Genomic DNA, 20605 nt, shown 5'->3' on the forward strand with positions numbered 1-20605 from the left:
TAAATATAATAATGTTCCCCCATCATCAATGTGAAGAAAATATAGCATGTAATGAGATAATGAATCATCATCAGATGACACAGACCCTTCAAAGAGCGAACAGTGATGATCATCCTATGCCAAATTGGAGTGGGAAATATTTTCTCTCTTGCTTTGAATCACTGTTCAGAGTTAAGGGCATTGGACTGATCAGGCTAGGAGCATGAGCTTTGGAGCGGACATGGGATACAGACTGAAAAGACAATGCCCTTCTCTCTGGGAGATTACGGGTTAGGCTGGAGCCTGCATGTGGAGGGTGGGAGGCCTGTCAGTTCCAGGCAAGATCTGGTTCATTTTGCATCTCAGAAAATGTGTTCTTGGATGCTCCATCAGACAGGCTGCTGAGTGCTCCTGGGGAGAAATGGCTGATGACGTCAGAGCCAAGCAGGGTTTGTGCTTCTGCCTCTCCATCCTCCCATGCTAGCCCAGGCTGGCTCAGCTGCCTTAGGTGAATAGGTCCTGGCTGTCAAGCCTCTTGCTCAGTGGAGACTGACTTCTAACCCTTTCCAGTTCATAGCTCAGCTCTCTTCTCCTCAAGCTACTTCAGGAGGCAGATGGAAGACGAATCTGAAAAGAGGGGTCAGGGAACTACCTCTAATATCAAATCTGGGGTGAAGGGTGGAGAAAGACCAGGCAATCTGGGAAAGAGAGTCTGAGAGCCACAAAGACAAAGTTGTAATGGATTCAGCCCTGGGCTGCTGTTTGACACAGTTAATCGTTTCTAACAGCCCCTTCCTCTATATGACAAATTACTTTTGATAAGAATCATAAAAGGAAGCAAGCAGAAGCAGTCAGAAAGGAAATATTCTTTGATTAAATTTTGTATTGTAACCATACAAAATTAAAAATAAAATTTCTATAATCCCCTAACATAAGAAGGCTATTATTTATTTATTAGGTGTGCTCGTGTTCACGTGTGCTGATCCCTCCTTGTTCCCCCGAGACAGGGTTTCTCACAGAAACGGAAGCTTGCTCACCATTTCAGCTAGTCTGGCTGCCCAGCAAGCTCGGGGGTCCACCTGCCTATGCCCCCACCCCACACTGGGGTTACAGCTTCTTACCTGAGAACCGGCATCTTCACACTTGCTCAGCTAGTGCTCGTACCCACCGAGACTTCTTCCCAGCCATATCTTTCATTTTCATTAATATGCTTTTTGAAGAAAAGAACAAATATATCCACACATCTCTTCCACTGTAGTGGACAGTAATTTATGTGTTTGGCAAATTTGTCAAAGGTTTGTCAAAGTTGTTTTTCTTCTCATATTCATGAAGTGTCAATTTATCTTTGTTGCCAAAACATTTTTTATTATTTTTAATTTTGAAAAGTGAGGGAACAGATTAAGTATGAAAATGTCTTAAACAGAAGAATATGTTTATCTGTTTATTAACTCAATACACAAATAAATATTTATAAAAATAAACAATAATTTTATTTATTAAATTAATAATAGAATTGTTAAATAATTACTTATTATTAAATTAATAATAAAAATATTGGGGAAGGAAAAAAATCTTAAACAGAAGAATATGTTTGCCTGTGATTAATGCAAAAAAATAAAAATAAAACAAAACCCTATATCACCACAAATTCTGAAAACTTAAGCACAGCTAAGACCTCTAAGCAGTCACACAGAATGACAGATTTGTCTTCCCGGTTACAGCCACTGTGCCGTCATTGTTCAGCTCCAGCCGAGTGGAGTGTGTGGTACCAGGGAGGCTGAGACACGAATTGTGCCCAGAGCAAGCTCTGTTGGGCATTTGCTCTCAGAACAAATGCATCGAGTTAGTCCTTTTCTTCAGCCTCCATGTAGACAGAGATGCTCGTTCTAAAAGAAACACCAGCTGTATACTAACTGGAAACTCACATTTATACTGGTAAAACTCAGCTGCAGCCTCAGCAATTGTTCAAAACCTAGACCAACGAAAGGTTTTTTACATTTTATTTTCGGTTGAGGAGAGTAGCTTATCACTGACATTTGCTGATGTGGTCACAAATGACAAACTGACTTTCAGTGGGTTTAACATGGTTTTTTACGTCCTTTTCAGACCAACCCCTTGATATCCTGCCCAGGGTAGCCTTGCCTCATGCTCTGCCCTCAGGGACTGCTGGAGAGAAACTCTGGGATTATGCTTTGCTCAAGCTGGAATGGACTAAAAGGCAAGCTGTGCACTGGTCAGCAAATATCTAGTAAATTCTCTGACCAGGACACAACCAAAGTGCTTTGTTTTCCTTTAGTCCCTAGCATAATAGAAAGGGGGGAATAAAGACTCGGGCAGGGTCTTCCTCATGAAAATATCCCTGATTCCTACAGCTTTGCATGCTGTTTGCGTTGTCTGGTGTGGCTGAACACTCCACCTCCATGTTTGCCCATTTGTTCTACTCATTCTTTTAACCTTTAAGTTCATGTTGCACTGAACTCAGCTCTGGGTTTATCTTTACTGATAAAACATGCAAAACATGCTCACCAAAACCTTCACCACTGGTTTAGTTGGGCAGCCGCATGAGAGACAGGAAGTTGCTGGAACTCTTAAGAGCCAATAATAAGTACAGGAAGGAGGAAGAAGAAGAAAAAAATACAGAAGCCATGACTTACCCTGCAAGGCTGGCTAGGTTCGACACTCCCTTTTTTCCCTATTACCTCATCAGACATCTATATTTAGAACCATTTTTGGATGGATGGTTTTCTAGGCAAGATGACTTCAAACTCTGATGTCTGATGTTTTATCCGTGTTCCTATATATTCCTTTTAGTTAAATGTTATTAATGCTCCATGGGCAACTTCCTCAGGAGAGCAAATACCTCTGGAAGAAGTAACGTACTGTCTCTAGCACTTTAATATGAAAGAGTATCTTAGGTTGCTGCCTCTGTTATTTGACCATCAAGATGGGAAGCCTGGGTTCTTAGCCATGAAGACACCTCTCAACTCAGCCCTGCCCAGCCTCGAATGTACACCTTTATGTTAAGACATTTCAATGCCTACTCATAATAAACAAGAGAAAAAAAACCATTCTGTTGATAACAGGTTTGAAAGCCCTTGACCTGTAAACAGTAATAATACTTGAATTTTCTTTTCTTCCCAAGAACAGGGTCATCTTCCCAGCCTGGGTACCACACAGCTCCAGTGATGCTCCTCCAGAGCTGGGAACTTCGTTTGTGCTTCATTTTTCTTCTCCTCACATGTCGGGGAGAGAGCCCCCTGAGACTTCTTCTTGGCTCTGCTTCAGGCTCCATAATAGCAATTCTTAATACACTAAGGGCAGGCAGTATCCAGCCCAAGTGGCTCCCATGAAATATGTGTGGGAGTGGAGCTGTGGGATAATGCTTTCATACACTGGTTTGATAAAATGCTGATTGGCCAGTAACAAGGCAGGAAGTATAGGCGGGATAAGCAGACAAGGAGAATGCTGGGAAGAGGAAGGCTGAGTCAGGAGATGCCAGCCCGCCCGCCGTCCAGGGAGCAGCATGTAATGGCACATAGGTAAAGCCACGGAAAATGTGGCAACATATAGATGAACAAAAATGGGTTGAGTTTAAGTGTAAGAGCTAGTCAGTAGTTAGCCTGAGCTAACGGACGAGCATTTTTAATAATATAAGCCTGTGTATGTTTACTTGGGTCTGAGCGGCTGCTGACTGGGCAGGACACAGGAAAACTTCCACTACAGAGTGGTGTTTGAAGCATGCACTAAGGAACCCAGGAACCAACCAGGACAAAGACCAAGACTACTGACAGTATGTTTCTAAAAAGGCACTTGCATCATGATTGTAAGAAAGAAAAGAATTTTCTTTTCTTCTGAGAACATTTATTTCTAGGAGCATTTGTGTGTGTGTGTGTGTGTGTGTGTGTGTGTGTGTGTGTGTGTGTGTGTGTGTGCTGCCATGGAAAACACATAAGTAAACTGTAGAAGCTGAACTGGAGGGTGTTGAGAGGCCAGCTTGAAGAGGTTCCCATGAAGAACAAGTGAGGTGGCATTGACTTTAGTAATAATTTATCTCCGCTCAAAGTTTAAAAGTATACTTGCATCACAGTAAATTTAAGAATCCTCGGTACCTGGCTATTTGGATGCCATGTTTATTTCTGCTACAAGTTGTTAATAAGAAGTACTAAGGCTGGCTAGGTTCCCGGACTCTGGGCTATAGAGCACACATTAGTAATGTAGTCAGGACCCAAGTTTACACTGTCATGAACCATTGTCCTTTGCTGCACATAGTAATGTTTTCCCAGGAATGTATGTCTAAGTTAAATACGTTTTGTCTTCTAAAATGTTCATTGTTGTCAGTTTTTGTGCACTAGTGTCTTGCCTGCATGTTGGCACATCCACCATATGTATGTCTAGTGCACAGGGGCCAGGAGAGGGTATTGGATCCCCTGGAACTGGAGTTATAGACATTTGGGAGCTGCCATGTGAGTGCTGGGGACCAAACCTCTGGGAGAGCATTGGGTGTCCTTAACGCTGATCCACCTCTACACTTAAGTGCTTTTAAATAGACCCACATGTTACATGTTGATTGTTTTAAAAGACTTTTTTTTTTTAATTCCTGTGAAAGTTTTTTCTACAAAGGGATGAGTTGAACACACACACACACACACACACACACACACACACACACAGTGAGCTCAATATTCTCATGCATCAAATTAGAGGGTAAGTGTGCTGAAGGATCTTGAGAGCCCCACCTGGCTTTACCAGTCCGGGCTTTAGGAGCTGCATTGGAGTGTGCACAATCGCTTTCCTGTGTGTTGACGACTTTTGCTCTGCTACCTAAGGGCGTTTGTCACGTCAAACACTGGTTTGCCCCTTCTTTCTTTCCTTTTTCTTCTGGGGTGGAGAATGAGTCCTGGGCAACGGGGTAAGAAAAACACAAACAGATCAGTGAGAAGCTAGCGGGAGACAGAGAGGCAGTGAGCTACGTCGGCATTTCTGCAGGCAGCCGGTCCTAGACAGCAGAAGGGGAGCCTCTGACGTCCACTGACAGCTCTGTGCCCTGCCTCGCTCTCAGCACAGACACCAGGCATCCGGGCGGAGCCATGAGCCCTTCCTGGAACCCTGCAAGCTGGTGGCATGTCTTCTTCTTGCTGGAGGAGGCTGTGACCTATGTCACAGGAAATGAATCCACAGGGCAGGGTTCCTCAGTCTTTACCTTGTGATTTTCCCCAAACCCAAAAGTTCTGTGAATAAGTATTTTTTCCCTTGATGGGAGTAAAAATTAAGTCACTTTGAACCACTAGTGGCTTTGAATGGTATAAACTCATTCTTCACAAAGAGGTTCTGTTAGCTAAGAATACTTACTGAAATGTGAAGACACTTGGCAGGATGTATCTGTCTCCTAGCCAAGCAAATTGCTCAGGCTGTGGACGCAGGACTACATCGCTCCCAAAGTAACTTGTTTTAGTTTCCCACACTTTCCCAGGAACCTGCTCCATCCGTGCCCACAGCAGCGTACGGAGGAGTAACCCAAACCTCCCGGCACATGGTCTGTGGTGTAAGCTGTGTGTCCCGAAGCCACATAGCAACAAACGCTTTCTGCCTAGAATTTTATGGTGCACAACTGCACACTGATGGATTCCAGTTCATCTTCTGCTAATTGTCCAAAGCACAAGTTCCAAGGTTGTCTGTGCTGCATCTGGACTGTGGCAGCAGCAGTTCCCAGGGATGATTGTTTTATTACGACTCAGAGCACAGTGCCAGAACCTTTGAACAGCTCTGGCTTGTCTACAATCTTAGATGATTACAGGGCAGCTGCTGTTCTTTACTCATGGAAGAAGAGCATGGGTTACCCCTCATAGGCTATTCTGTTTATATACAACCCCCCCCAAAAAAAACCCAGCTATTTTTAAAACTGTGACTTTCAAAAGCTATAACCCTTTCTTGACTGTATCAACAAATCCTTATATATCATTATATACTGAATATATTTTACCTGCAACTCTGACTGAATTTGTGCAAGTTAAATAGCTACTAAGGTACAAACTAACTTAAAGTAGAAATTCTCTTGAAACTGCCACAGAATGTCTAACTTCTATTAGCATCTTCTTAGCCATCAAAAGTTGATGTTTAGCTGGACGTGGTAGTGGATAGCTGTGATCCCAGCACTTGGAAGGCTAAGGCTGAAGGGTTAGGAGTTCTAGGCTAGCCTGGCTATGTAGTAAGGGACTGTCTAAAGAAGTAACACAAATGTTGATGATTAGGGACCTACAGCCACCGTGTAAACCATATGATATTAAAAATGGTAACTAAGCTTCAAACCTGGAGACAAGATGATGAAAACACAAACCTGAGCCGTACAGTGGTGCACGCCTTTAATCCCAGCACTCGGGAGGCAGAGGCAGGTGGATCTCTGTGAGTTTGAGGCCAGTCTGGTCTACAGAGAGAGTTCCAGGACAGCCATAGCTGTTACACAGGGAAACCCTGCCTAAAAAAGCAAAACAAAACAACAACAACAAAAAACCAACAAACAAAAACCCCACAAACATGAATATAGACAAATATAGAACCTTAAAAACAAGCTAGAAGGACCTGCCTAGGCTCAGTGTGCTGGGCTCTGCTGACTCCCCATGGGAGACCTCAATTTGGAGGATGTGGGGATGCAGGGTGGCTTGGGAAAGAGGGCTGGGGGATGGGAGGAGGGAGGAGGGGGGTCTGTGGATAGCATGTGGAGTGAGTAGAAAATTTCATAATAAAGAAAAATGAAAAAAAAAACAAGCTAGAAGAGGTGACATGAAGTTATTGAAGGCAAATTTAAGTTATCCAACAAGACTGTAAAATCACAGGACACACTGTACAACACGGAAGGTGGACACCTTGGAAACTGAGCAAACTAACGTCATTTGAAGGTCTCCGTCTGAACGTCCGCTTCTACCTCTCCACCCCACAAGTCTCATTGACAGTGCTGCTTGGCAGTGGCCCATGAAGGAGGAGTGGCTGGGATTGGCTCTGGGCCTGTGTGACTCTGCTCTGTATTCTCAATAGCTGCACACTCACGGGCATTTTTGTTCAGGTCTGATAGGATTAGTGGAGCCACTTTTTTCTCTTGCATTTATTCTTCCTTTAAATCCCTTAAGAAAATAGCTCAAAGATGACTCCCACTGTCTTTGATCTCGGAGCAGGAAGGTGATTCCAATGTGATTAATGGGCTCAACTGGACCTTGTCCCGTGTCCTACGGATGACGTGGGCTCCCCAGAATGTTTAAAGGAATGAGAAGAGACCAGTGTGCTCTGGTGGCAGCTGGCCTCCTGAAGTGTGTGGGCTTGAAGAAGGCTCTTTACCCCAGCAGGGCACCCCATCATTGTGTGGCAAAGGCAAGGGACTGTGTACTCACCAGCTCCCGGGAGTAACTCCACCCCTCTGCTACCTATAGGCCTCCTCTGATCCAAGGATCTCTCAGAGGAGAGACCTGAATGGAATGCAAAGAGGAACCTGGCCGCCGAGAGGGCAAAACAGCAGGAAGGAGATGAGCTGGTGAACGGACAACTCCGGCTCAGAGGAGCTGAGTCCTCATTCAAGCCATGCCGAGTTTAGGACAGGGTTGTCTTCTTCTTGATAAACTGTGTGATATCGGCTATAATATAGAGATTCTGTTCATCTCAACCAATTTCTGTTTCTTTTGAGAAATATCCCTTTAGATCAGTGAAGGCTCTGGCTAGTGGGCACAGGACGCTTATGTTATGTTTGTCTAGATGTGGCATCTTGTCTGAGTTGAAAAGCATAAGCTGGATTGGTATGCCAAGGTTTGCTGAGGTGCCCTGACCCAATACTAGGTCCCCTGGGGAAGGAGCATGTGTTAGTTAGGGTCTCTGTTGCTGTGAAGAGACACTGTGACCATGGCAATTCTTATAATTTTTTTTTTTTTTTTTAAATTGGGGCTGGCTTACAGTTTCAGAGGTTTAGTCCATTATCATCATGGCAGCATGCAGGCAGATGTGATACTGTCTATATCTTGATCAGAAGTCAACAGGAAGTCAACTGTGACACTGGGAGTAGCTTGAGCATAGAACTCAAAGCTCACTCCCACAGGACACACTTCCTCCAACAACGTCACACCTCCTAATAGTGCCACTCCCTTTGGGGGCCATTTTCTTTCAATCCACCACAAAGCACAATTGTGGAAGTGGTCTGCTTTTTTTCTGGTTTACAGAAAGACCTTCAGTTATAGGAGGGTCCAGGAGTCAGGTTCAGAGCATCCTGAGATTAAACGTGGGGAGCTCGTGACTGCTCTTCAGTGAGAATTTAGTCACTCAGAACTTTGTTTGCTTGTTGGTTTGGAACCAAGGTCCTTTCTCATAGCTAAGGCTAGTCTCCAACTCTCAGCAGCCTCTGGGAGCTGAGATAATGTGCATGGACTACTGTGGCCAGTGAGTCTATTGAAATCTCTTTAGGCTCTCCATTACCACCCTTGTGCAGGAACAAGGAAAGAACAAGGAAACCTCAGCTTTCAAGACTGTTGGGTGTGGCCTTGGGGTGGTGAACATATGTCATTCAAGCCCTTGGGAGCTGAGGTGGGGAGATTGTGAGAATGGGGCTGACCTGGGTATTCAGCAAGACTGTCTGAAGAGAGGGTCGGGCAGAAGAATATGAATGAGAACTAGGTGAAAGGTGAGTGATGGCCAGTCTAATGTTGCTCGGTCTGAGAATCCCTTCAGCATGGAGATGGATGCAGGGAAAAAAACCTCTACACGGTAACAACTCAAAAGCCTAGGGATTTGGGTCTGATTGGACCACAGTAGTTGACTGATCTAGAGGAGCCATTTAGCTTTAGGTCCCAGGTTGCCTTACCTGTGCAGTGGAGGTGGTAATTTTCACATCGTCCTGAGGACCGAAGGAAAGACTAATCTGGTTTATGATCTGTAGAATTCTGAAGAAATGCAAGGGTGAGCAGTGTAACTTCCCAGACTCAGTCATCGCAGGGTGGGAGGTCAGGTGTCCTGTCTCCTGGGGTGCCTCGGCTGCCTCGCAGTCTTGCCAGGTCTGCTGAATGACTGCCCCAAAGAGAGCCCAGAGTGCCAAGGCAGGGCTGTGCCATGAGTTCCTTCCTGTGTTCTGTTGATGGCATTTTTTTTAGAGATAAACACAACTGCTCATGGATCATCAGAGAGAGTAATCATCCATGTGCCTTATAGAAAGAAATCTTTGTGAGGTAGTATACCTGTGCAAACTAAGAATCCAAAACATGAGGGCACAAAGTCACTAATACAGTTCCCTTTACATGACCTCCAAATGTTTCTGATCATTTTCTAGTGCTCATAATAAACACTTAGGGACTGAGGGTGTAGCTCATTAGAACATTCCTAGTATGTGCAAAGCCCTGGATTCTATTCCCAATACCACAAAAGAAGGGAGAGAGGGATGGAGGGGTGGAAGGAAGGAGAGGGGGGGGAGGAATAGAAAACCCAACTAATTTGAGTGAGACTGAGGCGCATTGCATCTGTGTGTCTGGTACTCCTCAAGTGTTCTCAGACTAATATCTTAGAGCCTTTGCCCCAATCATTAGCCTCCCTTGACCTTTATTAAAATCCTTCATAGATGAACCCACAACTTCATTGATGGGTAAGTTGAGTGGGTAGTAATTGAGCTTAAGAAGTTCCCCCACTCTATAATATTCCCCTGAGCATCCCATTGCTAATGATCAAAATCTTATTAGTCATTAATTTCTTTAGATGAAGAAATTACCTCCCTATTAAAATTCAAGCAATCCCTGGAGGAGTAGCATGTTAAAACTGTTATACTTCAATGTGAGCAATTGACTTGGGGTCAGGAAACACTACAAAGTGTCAGGTGGTGGGGAGAATTTGCAATGTGATGGGCCATAAAGTCTGTGGGACTATTTAATTCTGTCACTGTGCAGCAAAAGCCATCTACAGATAGATGGTGCACAAACAAGTGACCATGGACTATTTTTCTAAAGCTTCACTTTTTCTTTTTTTTCCGAGACAGAGTTTCTCTGTGTAGTTTTGGTACCTGTCCTGGAACTCACTCTACAAACCAGGCTGGCCTTGAACTCACAGAGATCCACCTGGCTTTGCCTCCCAAGTGCTGGGATTAAAGGTGTGCACCACCACCACCCAGCTTAAAACTTCACTTTAAAATTAGGGTATTGTTGTAGAATTTTATTTTAAGGTGTGTTACTTTTGTTTATGTTGCATTTGTTTAACTCTGTGAAGCTGTGTTATTGTGTCTGTCCAAAACATCTGATGGTCTAATAAAGAACTGAACGGCCAATAGGAAGGATAGGCAGAGCTGGCAGGCAGAGAGAATAAATAGAAGGAGAAATCTGGGCAGAGAGAAGAAATAGCCAGAAAAGGAGGAGGACTCCAGGGGCCAGCCACCCAGCTACACAGCCAGCCACGGAGTAAGAAACAAAGAGAAGTATATAGTAATAGAAAAGGCAAAGTCCAGAGGCAAAAGGTAGACAGGATCATTTAAGTTAAGGAAAGTTAGCAAGAAACAAGCCAAGCTAAGGCCGGGCATTCATAATTAAGAATAAGCCTCCATGTGTGATTTATTTGGGAGCTGGGTGGTGGGCCCCCCAAAAGAGAAAACAACAACAACAACAACAAAGTATGGACTTCTTTGGGCCCATGGGTCATAGTTCCCCAGCCTCTGCTTCAACAGCATCCCCTCAGAGGCCACCAGCAGCTAAGGACAAAGGAAGGCAGAGAAGGTGGGGGCATAGTCCTTGGCAGAGCCACACTGGATCCCCAGTCAAGTATCCTAAGAGCAAGCCCTGATAAGCTCACCAGTCATCTCTTGGGGGAGCTGAGCTGACTTGTTTCAAGCTGGCCTATGACACAGGTCTATAACATTCCTCACTTCCCACACTACATTTATGTAGTATGACTCTCACGTAGTATACCAAGTTAGTCAAAGACAAAGCAGCTTCTCTCCTACCTTTATAACAGTTTAGAATTCCATTAATGTCATGGGAATTGCTAAACATCAAATGGCAAGGAATTTTTGAAAATAAATATGAATCCCTTTTTTATGAAAAAATTTCAAAAATTCAAAGTACTTTAAAATAGTTGAATGAACATATTTGTGTAGTCAGAAGTTTCTCGGATCCTGCCCAACCCCCTGCGGTCCAGACAAATCTCTCTCACCCATTGTCCCACAGCCACTCAGACTCAGGTAAACACACAGAGGCTTATATTATTTACAAACTGTGTGGCCTATGGCAGGCCTCTTGCTAACTGTTCTTATATCTTAAATTAACCTATTTCTGTTAATCTATGTTTTACCAAGTGTTCCATAGCTTGCTGGTCTGCTGGCATGTTGTTCCTTTGGCGACGGCTGGCTTCTCTCTAGACTCTGCCTCTCTCTTTCCTGTCTCTCTCCTTGGATTTCCCACCTGCCTCTAAGCTCCCTTGCCATAGGCCAAAGCAGCTTATTTATTAACCAATGGGAACAACATATATTCACAGCACACAGAAAGACATCCCCCAGCATATTTATATAACCTCAACCTAAATTCAACAGTTGACATTGCACCCTATTCTTTTCTCTCTCTCTCCTCTCATTTAATTGCAGGGCTTGCAGAAATTATAGCTCAGGCAAAGAATTGAGGATACAGATACATTTCAAATGGTAGCATGTTCTCCTCTCCCTCTATTTGTGTTGAGCACTTGTTGACACTTGACGTGTGCTGTGGGTGTCTGAGAAGTGAATGGTGTTCTGATTTCCTGGAAGGCATGCACAAAGGAAGCCTTTGCTCTTTTTGTTCACACAACATTTTATTTCAGGCTCAATGGTGGCTTGTGCATGGTTCTTATTCTAAGCTGTGGCATGTTCTTGAAGCAAAAAGAGATTTTTTTGTAAGCAAGCCTTTTGGGGCCAAACAGGCAAGTAGGTGTGGGAAGTGAAGGGAGCCCCGAGTGTGTGAAGTCCTGAGTGAGAGTGTGCTGTTAACATGGGCATGGCCATGTCAAGGACAGTAGCCTCAGATCCAGGAGAAATTGGCAAAGCCTTCCCAGGGTTAGGCTCAAGGAAATGGCAAAGCCTTCCTTGGGTCCATGTGTGGGTGTTGAGAGTGTGTGCAGGGAAATGTCCACCACAGCTTTCTTTCTCTGGAGAGTTACAGCCTGAAGACTGTTCCTATGAACGAAAACTTCTGAAAAGCTGCTTCTGACCTTGAATGAAAACTCCAGAAGGAATCCATCTGTAGAGACTGATTGGCTGAGCAGAATCTCAGAGCTGAGGAGAGGTTGGAATGCTGCAGGTCCAGAGGCTAATGACCATATCTTGGGCTAAGTTTTGGCCCTCTAGCATGCACACGCGTGCACACACACGCACATGTACACCCACACACGCATACAAGTGCACATACCTCTCTGTCAGAACTAACATGTTGTAACAGTGGATAAAAGCATTTTGGAATCTGTTGACTTTGTGGGCAACTGACTTCTGCTTCTACCAATCCAAAACCTAAGAATGCCATCAGACATCATCTTCGGCCTGGAGAAATCTTCCTCATCTCCCTGTACCTGCCTCTGACCTACCCACCAACGTATTTTAAACTTGCCTTGATTTATGACTTCTCTGTTCTCTAAAACTATGAAAACTTTGTGAAACTGCTTCCATGTTGGAATATGGAATTTGGGGTAACCTAAACCTGTATTCCCAGGCCATAGTCACACAAAATGGCTCCAGACTAAAGTATCTCTTATTCCCTTTAATATGGAAGCTGTGGTTTCTGCATAGACACTCCCCTACAGAGACTGTTCCTACCAAGATTAGCCATACCTGTCCCCTTGATCCAGATGTGCACCATAAACCCCGCCTCCTTGTTTCTCTGTAAGAAGCCCACCTTCTTCAGCTGTATGCAACCATGCCACCTCTCTGTTCAGCTGTATGTAATAAACACACTGAGCTTCCGGGGTGCCTCAGTTTCTCCATCAGACAGCGCAGTCTACCTGAACTCAGCTGTATGTGTGTCTGTATGTTTATTTTTTCCCATTCCCTCACTGCCCCCATCAAGATCAGGCCCTGGGCCATGTGAAGATTCTTCCTACTTGCAGAGATGGGCTACGGCTCCATGAAGCGTGTGAGCTTGGGTAGCTAAGGAAGTGGGTGGACTTTGCACTAAAGAATCACTTTCTCGTGTGACAGCGTAACATGGTTTAGAATCAGGAACGGAGCTGGCAGCCACTGATCAGGTAGGCTGGAGTTACACCACGGCCTCTGGAAAGACTAACCCTGACCATTGGAATGAAAGACAGATGGTGTCTTTTTTGATTCTGAGGCAGGCTGGTCTCTCTGTACCTTGGGTGATAGGCCCAGTGCCTTGCAGACAGTTTGATTATCTTCTCATACATTCACAAAGAAGTTTATTTTTGGTAAAGATGCTCAAATTAGAATATACATGATTGGTTTATTGGCAAAGTAATCACCCAAATTACATTACAAATGCTGAAATGCAGCCCACTTATTACCCAGTCTAGCGTACTTCTGCCTGTGTCAGGGAGATGGAGCAACATCCAGATGATTTCATGGTCTGCAATGTGAGCTAGGAAGGGAAAGGAACTATTCCATGCATTAGAGGTGGGCACGTGGGCTTGCTTTCTCTGTGAAGTCTGTCCCCCTTTGCAGAGTGTCACCAGGGACACAAAGACAGAAAGAAAGGAGGTTCATCATCTGTGTTCTGCTCACCCCAGGAATGGACGGCATGGGATCGCATCAGTAGGATGCACACACACCCACAGAGGACCGACTCCTGTTGTTGTCTGTGGGGGTTAGGATCCACAAACATTGAATTAGCAATTATTGGGCCATTGCTCCTGAGGAAAATAAAAGGTTAGGTTCCTGGGAATCCCTGGTCACATTTTCAACAACCTTGTTTTATGTGTGTTTCTCTTTAAAGCTGCCTTACTCAATGTATGCTATTGGCTCAGTAACATCGGCTTCACAGCCAGCACTGTATCTTATGCCTGAATGAAGACTGTCCGACACATATGTTCCCCATAAGGCACATCACTGTCTTCTGGTGCTTAAGCACATTAGACATCATGTCAGCACCATTCTTCAGGGTTATTTCTAACAGTGACACCGTCCAGAAAAAAATGTGAAAATTGTGGCCAAATGGACCACCGAAAGAAGACCTTTTTATAGTTTGAGAAACGAAAGGAGAAATCATCATCTCATTCAGCCTCAGCAGGAAATGTGTGCTCTGGGTAGCTGCAACGTGCTGCTGTCCTGAACAAACTGGAAAATGGTTGGATGAAGGCTGAACATATTGGCGTGGGGATTACAGGTAAGTTTAAGTACTCGAATTCACAAGTACAGGACCAAGAAAGATGCTGGGTGGATTCTGTGTACTAATAACATTTATTTCTTGGAATTGGCTCATGGGCTTGTGCAGACTAGCAAGTCTGAACTCAACGGGGCAGGCTGCAGACTGGAGATTTTCCAGTGGCGTGGAAGCTCAAATGCTTTAGGGAAACGTGGGTTGTCTCTTCAGTCTTTTCCTCAAAGACAGCTGACTGGAGGGTTAGACATCATGCACGGCTACAAAACGCCTTCTTCATACCTACCTGTGTGCAACTGGACCACAAATGACTACAGCCTAGTTATGTAGACACAGACTGTCACAGCACCGAGTTAAAAAACAAGCAAACAAAGAAGAAAGATTTGGATGGAAACTGTCCCCAGCAGGTCTTTGAAAACTCAGTCCCTAGCTTGTGGCGCTCTGTGGAAGACAGGGTCCTGGGTGCACACGCAGGCTGTTGGGAGCAGGCTTTGCAGTCACAGCCTGGTCCTGTTTCTGGTTCTGTCCTCTGCTTCCTGATGCACCGAGAAGTGAGGCGCCCTTGTCTCACACTGGCATTGCCACAAACTCTGCCGTGTGAACTGAAACTCTGAGTCCCCATAAGCCTTTCCTTTGCTACATTGTGTCTTTCAGTATTTTGCTCAGTAATGAGAAAGGATACGCGGCCCAGGAAAGTGGCCTGGAGGAGACCATCCCTTTCTCACTTGGGAAAGTGGCCTGGAGGAGACCATCCCTTTCTCACTTTCCCAGAGGCTAGAATGGGAGAGCAGTAACTCATACACCCTGTCAGCGGACCCGGACCAGAGTGCTTGTTCAAGTGCCTCTCTGCAGGAGACTCTCACTGGGTGCACTCGCCATAGTGGAACTAATGAGGGATTTTTTTCTTTTACATTTAAAAAGAGGCTTTTCCTTTGACCAAGAAAGGAATTATCTTTATTTTTGTTCAATGATTTTCTTATGCCCATTGATTTAGCATCGTTGTGCTCTGAGCCTCATCCAAAATGAAGCAGCTTGGCCCTTCCCTGGAGTTAATGGTAGGGTTCAATGGTTTCCAAGCCACAGGTGGACATGCCCTCTCGTTGGGCAGTAAGGATGTTATTGCTCAGGTTCTAGAGGACAAGGTCTCACCATTGCCTTGGATCCATGACAAAAGAGGGATCTTGCCTTCTACTCTGGAATCTTGATATGCAAAGGGTAGTACATAAACCAGCAGCATCTGCCACAAGATGTATGCTTTGGGGATTGTAGAACCCAAAGCAACGGATCCAGGGCTTCGTTTTTAGCAAGATGCCATTAGATTTCGATGTGCAGTGAGGTTCGCAAAGCATGCTGTCGGGAACCATCTGGTGCCCACTTGTTCTTCGATATTTAGACCCCAGTCTTTGACCCATCTTTTTACCTATTTTGAACTGGACATCCCATAATATTCCTCCTTCCCCTGGAACAAATGGATGACCACCTCAGACCTGATCCCCGAAAGTACAGTTCTTGAATATGCCCACCAGCTAAACGTGGCTGGCATTTCCCCTTCCACTGTGCAGACGTAATTCTTTATTCCCTGCCCTTCTCAGGAGTCTACTACTTCACAGCCCCACACTGCCCTGGGCCACTGCCAGCTCCCAGTCCTCCTTGAATTCCTCGGAAGCAGGCCTGGATCTTCCCCTCAGAACTGGCTTGGAGAGAGCACAGTTCCTGGAGCAAATAGGACCAGTTGAGAGATTCAGGAAGCAGAGAACCAGGCTTAGGTGTCCTGTGTCTAGAGTAACCTGAGGTTACATATGACCTTCATTTAAGCTTCCAATGCCCCAATTTCCAATTGCTGGGAAAGCCACCTTTGAGCACATCTGTGAAACCCATTAAACCAGTTTGGAATCCTAGGGATTGACATGCATTTGATTTTGAGGCCAGTTTAACAAGGAACTAGTGGCCAGCAGAGTTACACTGTCGACTTTACGAGCAGTCTAATGGTCCCTTTTACTTTTATTAAGCATGGAATCCATTAACCTGTCATTATGGGATCTCCCCAGTCCACGGAGGCAAATGGCTAATTGAATGGCCCGTCTTTAATAGTATAGCCTGTAATTATAAAAGCCATTTACAAAATCCCACAGACTAGCATTCCCAGAGAAGGAGGATTTCTCACTGTGAAAACCAGCTTCAGTCTTGGGCAGCAATTACTCATATTTCCTCTTCCTGGTGTTAGGACTATAGGAGTAGACAATGGATTCATTCCAGAAATAATTCCAAGCTCCCCTCATTCACACTACAGCAATTCCTAGGCTTGTTTTCCCTGTCTTCAGAAGTGGGAAACTTGCACAGCTGACTCCCGCCTCAAGTTGGCGGAGGCTCATTTTCTGGACTAGTCTGAATCACACCTCACTAATCTGGTTGCATTGTAGCCATCTGGACTGAGTGCAGGTCAATAGCTGTGCAAATCAACTTACACAGAGTAAATTAATTATACAAGAGGATTAGCTTACGCATGCCTGGAACATTCTAAGCTAAAGCGCCCCACAGCTCTAGAGAGTACTGCTATCAACTTTGTAAATGGAGCTCTTGTGTGATTGACAGCCTGCATTTCAGCTCTGGGACACAGGCTCCTGACTCTGTGGCTGACACCGGCTCATCCATCTGAGTCAGTCCAAATATTGTTTTCACAAGAAAGTCTGCTGGACCATCTCATCCAAAGGAGCCACATCCTTACTCACCAGTCACTTTATTTTTCATGGTATTTACAGTCTGAAATGATCTAGACTGGTTTCTACATCTCTACGTTAAACAGGTTTTCTGAGCTGAGGTGCCGTCTGTCTTGTTAGAAGCCCATTTGACACACAGTAGGTACTTAACAAGTATTTGTTGAAATAAGTGAATTAGATACTTAGTGTGTGCAGTTGAAACAATTCCTATAAAATGGAAGTTTACTTAAAGAACATCTGATTCTGTCACCAAAATTTTTTTTTTTGTTGTTGTTGTCTTGTTTTTTTGAGACAGGATTTCATTATGTAACAGCTGTGGCTGTCCTGGAACTCACTCTGTAGACCAGGCTGGCCTCAAACTCACAGAGATCCGCCTGTCTCTGCCTCCCGAGTGCTGGGATTAAAGGCGTGCGCCACCACCGTCTGGCCTGTCACCAAAATGCTAAAGTGAACTTTATTTCCTGACTGTTTACCATAGCCTGTTCCCTGATGCTGTAACAGAATGCCTGAGACTGGGTAATTTCTAAAACAAAGAGGCTTGTTTTGGCTCTGGAGGTCTCTGCGCACAGCACCAGGATCTTCTTAGCTTCTGGGAAGGCCTTGCCATGTCATCTCATAGTGGAGCATCATGCAGCAAGGTAAAGCAAGCCCCTGGGAGCCTGTCAGTCTGTCAGTTCACAGACAGACAGATCCACTTTATGAAAGCTTTCTTCCCAAAGGCTCACATCCCACACTAGTAACATAATTCGGGGGCTTAAAGCTCCATCAGATAAAATCAGGGGATACATCCAAACTGTAGCAGTATGCTTTCTCAAAAGTTTTCTCCTGTAGAGTTATCGGTTGGCTTGGTTTGCTGTTCATTTTTTTTTTTTTTTTTTTTTTTTTTTTTGCTTGTTTGATTTGCTTCAAATCTCTCCAGTATCACTTTTTCTTAAATTTTTCCCCCTCTGGCATCTTAAGGTATAACAACAATGACCTTAAACTTCCTATAAAAGAACCCACTGGTATCTGAATGTCCAGCAACCAGACACTGTTAGAGTATAAAAACCACGTTCCTCTCATCAGTGACAAACTAAGGCAAACACATCCAATGCTTTAAAATTATTCAGGCTCTCCCTGTGGGTTTTTTGTTCCTAAGATTTACTTTACTGAATGAAAAAAACAAAACAAAACAAACAACAACAAAAACAAAGAAAACAACAACAAAAACAGATGGTGGTGGGTGGCGGTGGCGGCAGCTGCGGCGGGGCGCGCCTTTAATCCCAGCACTCGGGAGGCAGAGGCAGGCGGATCTCTGTGAGTTGAAGGCCAGCCTGGAACTCTGTGAGTTCCAGGACAACAAGGTTACACAGAGAAACCCTGTCTCAAATAAATGAATGAATGAATGAATGCATAAATAAATAAATAAATAAATAAATAAATAAATAAATAAATAAATAAATAAATTTTTAAAAGATTTACTTTACTGTTTACTTAGGTGTACATGTGTATTCATCACATGTGTGCAGGTGCCTCCCAGACCAGAAAAGGGCATTGGATCTCCTGGAGCTGGGGTTCAGGTTATTGGGAACCACAGCCCCACCCCATGTGGATTCTGGGAATTGAACTCAGGTCCTTGACAAGAGCAGCAAGCACGCTTAACTGAGCCATCTCTGCAGCCCCTCTGCCTGTGTTCTCTAAAGGGGAGAGATGGCCCTTATTTTTCCACTAAATGTGCTCAAAATCAAGATGCTGTTTAAGATCCTTTGAAATGTGTGTGTAACACCAATTTGTAGAAAGCATAGAGGATCTGTGACAAGAAATGCATGATTAATTAACAAATTAATTATAGACCATGACTGCCTCAGAAGCTTGTCAGTTTTAGGCTGAGCTAGGCAGTATTTGTAAAAGGTGGCACCACGTAAGGGTCAGGGTGGCTGGAGCAGGAGAGGGAGGACACAGCGAGGGACACCGAGCTGTGGTATGTTGTGGATATTGCCGACTAGTCCCCTGGGCCCACAGGACTGCCATCATTCGGGTGGAGAGGCAGTGGGGGAGCCAGAGGTCAGTCAGGGCAGCAAGAAAGACGAGGTTATTGAGTGGAAATGGAGACACTTGAGAAGGAAAACAGGGCACATTGTGTAATGAACAGATGCCAGGGGATGGTGACAGGAAGAATGTGTAGGGTCTTAAGAGGAAATGAGGGGAAACCGAGGCAGAAGCCTAACTGTGGCCCTTACCATGCCTGTGTCCCTCCAAAATTCTTGTTTAATCCTAACCCCCAAAGTGACGGTGTTGGGAAGGGGGGTGACGGGTGTGTGAACGACATTTAGTGCCCTTGGACAGGAAGCCAAGGGAACTCGTTTGCCCCCTTCACCGGGTCCGGCTACCACGAGAAGACAGATCCTCACCAGAAGCTAACTCTGTCCTGGGATCTCAGACTTCCCGGGCTCTAGAACTGTGAAGAATCCATTTCTGTTGTATAAGAACCACCCAGTTTTCTTGTAGCGGCCTGAAGTGACTGAGCCAGCCCAAATGGGCAAGCTGAGGAGGTTGCCACTCAGGACTGACAAGAATGATGGGGGAAAGTGGGATTGAGGGAGAATTACCTCCACAGGTGCCCAGCAGCAGCTCGTCTACTCATTTGAGCAGCAGAGGCATTTGGTGAACTAAAATTGGAGGAGGGTGTTTTACAACCGCAAAACCGAACTCGGGACCCCGAGGTTGCTTCCTGGTAGAGAGATAAGTAGTGAGAGTGAATTTTCCCCTAATATGTACTTTTTAATTCTCTATAATAAACATTTACTATTTTGTGATTGAAAACACGAAGGTATTTAAAAACTAAACTCATTGCTTTGCTTCTAGAATCAATCCGTGGCCCATACACTCAGAGAGCCTCCCCCCCTTACTCTGACCTTGCAGATCTCCTAGCAGAGCTTGCTTATTCTACAGTTTCTCTGCGTTAGCTCACTTTCCAGGGCCGTGACCAAAATGTTCAAGAGATAACCACTTGGAGCATTTATTTATTGTAGCTTGTGTGATTTCCAGAGAGCGACGTGGACAGACACCGGTCCACCCCGATGGGTAGCAGAGACAGAATAATGGAAGGCTACCACCCAAGTCTAGCTTGGTAGACCAGTGGGTTTACTGTGCTCTTAGGTGTATGGATGAGTGCTTGCCTCCCGGACCGTGAGCGCGGTGTGTGTGTGTGTGTGTGTGTGTGTGTGTGTGTGTGTGTGTGTGTGTCTTACTTATAGGAACGTGGGTGACACAAGGCATCTGGTTCACCCAAAATCCCACCCCAGCATGAGTCACAGCTCACTAATACTGCATACCTCCAGCTCCCTGTACAACCCATAGGCAACCCCAGGAAGTCTGCCCTCCATAGCAATTGTTACTGCCTTACTAATCTCGGGAGGGACCTTGTGAGGAGTGTAACTTCCAGGATTCTTTCGAGTGTTCCTTCTCCTTCTGAGGAAGGAAGTTTTCAAGTCAGAGCACATTGCTACACATCAGGGTTCACAGTCTGAGGAATGACATCCACAGTTCTTCGTTCCATTGATTCAGGACCCATGTGAGGCAGAATACCATGATGGCGGGAGCATGTGCCAGAGGCTTCTCAGCTCATGGAGGACA

The sequence above is a fragment of the Peromyscus leucopus genome, chromosome 10 (genome assembly GCF_004664715.2).
Source record: "Peromyscus leucopus breed LL Stock chromosome 10, UCI_PerLeu_2.1, whole genome shotgun sequence".
Classification (NCBI taxonomy): Eukaryota; Metazoa; Chordata; class Mammalia; order Rodentia; family Cricetidae; genus Peromyscus; species Peromyscus leucopus.